Below are 3,027 nucleotides of genomic sequence, written 5' to 3' on the forward strand. Positions count from 1 at the left end.
ATCATCATTAGCAGTATTGTCCTAGCCATCTCCACCATCCTCATTCCTGGCATAACAGAACATAATAATGGACAACTTCCAATGTCTGGATATTTCTGTATACCGTTTTTCTTTTTTCTATTCTTACAAAATATCAAATATGATAATCTATCACCCTTGGCTTAACCCCTTTTGCTGCAGATATCAGATATATCCAATCAAAATTTCATTACCCTTAACTGTGCAAAGTAGTTTTATATACAAATCTATCTCTTGTTGAGGAATGTGAAGTTTGAAACTGTTTTTTTTTTGAGATATGTCAAGTTTACTGAGGCAACATGACTTGCAGAAAATACCAATTCTATTTTTGGTAGATATTTAACATCATCACTGGAGTAACCATGGAATTTAATTTTGATGTAAAACAGTTAAGGATGCCTCAAATGACTTCTCAATTGTTTTGATTTCTGATTGTTGTGAGGTGTCTTATTCTTGAACACATCCAAAACGTAGCAGTCCACAATATTTCCTCTACTGAGGATCTCTTTTATTTGACCGTTTTACTGCGGAAAGTAGCTATGTCCACTCAAAATTTATTACCCTAAACTGTAGGAAGCAGTTCTATATACCACTCTATAATTTTGTTGAGGAATGTTATGTCTGAAACTGTTTGTGTTTGAGACACATCAAAGTTTATTGGGGCAACATGACTTGCAAAAAAATACCAATTCTGGTTTTAGTAGATAATTTAACATCATTACCGGAATAACCATGAAATTTAATTTTACAATGAGATGGTTAAAAGATGATTCAAATTTGGTGAGTTCTTTCTTTGACTTCCACTTGTCAATATCCCAAACCTGGCCTTACCTTTATATTATATGCTGATTTTTCTGGAACATTTTAAGGTGGGGAAAAATGTGTATGATGTATGCCAAATGATATGATACGCCCATTGACCCAGCACTAATCACAACAGCCTGCCCTTCCTTCACAGAATGTCAGCCCTATGGAATTCACAGCCAGTTGATGTCTTTCCCAACAGTGTTGAATGGAAGAGGAGCATTTAAAGACTGAGTTAAACTGGTTTAGGAGGAGAGCCTACAAACGCTATAGATTCTTCTCTCTCCTCCAGACCCATCAAAGAAAATTTTTAAAAAATTGAAACAGGTTTCCATGCAGTTTCCAAAACACTATTTTGCTCTCGTGGTTTTGGTTCAAGGCCATAATAGAAGATATGTACCCATGGTTCTCTTCACAGTAGAATTGAACCTAGAGTCTTACGAATGCAGTGCAGAGATGTTAACCGCATGACTATGCCAGTATCCACATGTATGTTTGTGTATGTATGTATGTATGTATGTATGTGTGTGTATATATATATATATATATATATATATATATACTGGTACTCTTTCGGTTATGGTGATGAGGGTTCCAGTTGATCTGATCTATGGAACAGCCTACTCATGAAATTAACGAGCATTCCACAGACACCCACATTCTTAATGCAGTCCCCAGGGATATTCAACATGACACAGAATATGACAAGTTGACCCTTTGAAATACAGGTACTACTCATGTTTTTGCTAGCTGAGTGGACTGGAGCAACGTGAAATAAAATGTTGCAGAACGTGAAATAAAATATTGCAGAACATGTTGCAGGGGAATTGAACTCCTGACCTTGCGATCATGAGTCAAATACTGTAACTACTAAGCCATGTGCCTTTACTATGTGTGTGTGTGTGTGTGTGTGTGTGTGTGTGTGTGTGTGTGTGTGTGTGTGTAACAAATAGCTATCCCTGCTCTCCACCTAAGTGAAACACCAACCCAAACACTGAACTTGCTTTTCCACTAATGAAACGTGTATATAAATTAACTCAAATTGCACCTGATAACTTTATTAATACATGTGTGTGTGTGTGTATGTGTGCGTAATTATGCATGTGCATTGGTGCATTTTTGTTTTTGTTTCTTGCCTTTTGTGCATGCATTCATGCAACGATCCATTTCTGCATATAAATGCATACATGAATATTTGTTTAATTTTTCGAGTACCGTGTGCATGCATGTGTATGTGTGTGTGCATCTGTGTGCATGTGTGAGTGTGCTTTGCATGTTTCAATATTTGCGCAAAACTGAATTTGCTTGCATACTTGAAAAGAATGCACCCAGCAGCTTTCCTTCAATGGGGTATTTTGGTGAACACTGATGCTGATGATGCTGATGATGATGGTCGTGGTGTTGGTGGTGGTGGAAATGATAATGATGATGGTGATGTACTTCTTTACTTTGCACTGTCACAAACGAACCTGGTTGAGTTAACCTTTGCATAATTTCAATGGTCGCTACTATTATTACTTCTAACAATAACAACAACAACAACAGCAATAATAACAATGAAAATGATGATGATAATGATTTCTTTTATGATAATGATAATAATAATAATGATATTTCGTATGTGTATTTGGTGTGCAAGGTTCTTGATGTGAATACGTGTGTTGAAAGAAATACTATTAAACTTTGGGAGAGGCATTATGCGTGTGTTTATTACCGGTATAATGCCTCTCCCAAGGTTTAATACTAATAATAATGATAGTAATAGTAAGAATAAAAATAATGATAATAATATAATCCTTTCTACTATAGACCATTACATTGACCCCAGTGTTTCACTGGTACTTAATTTATTGATCCTGAAAGGATGAAAGGCAAAGTTGACCTCAGTGGAATTTAATAATAATAATATAATGACTTAACAGTGGCACAAAACCAGTAAAATGGGATATACCGTATTTTAACGAGTATAACGAACCCCTTAATTTTGGGGCTTAAAATATGGAAAAAAGAATTTGTAAGGAATTATAATACTGTCCATGTATAAGAAACTCCCATATTTTTCTAACCTAATTTTTGACAAAAAAGGGTTCCTTATACACGTTAAAATCTGGTAGTTTCATTCACTCAGGCCAACCAAAGTTTTGTGAGTGGATTTGGTAGATGGAAACTGAAAGAAGCCCATCGTATATATATATATATATATAT

Source organism: Octopus bimaculoides, chromosome 11 (assembly GCF_001194135.2).
Source record: "Octopus bimaculoides isolate UCB-OBI-ISO-001 chromosome 11, ASM119413v2, whole genome shotgun sequence".
NCBI classification, from domain to species: Eukaryota; Metazoa; Mollusca; class Cephalopoda; order Octopoda; family Octopodidae; genus Octopus; species Octopus bimaculoides.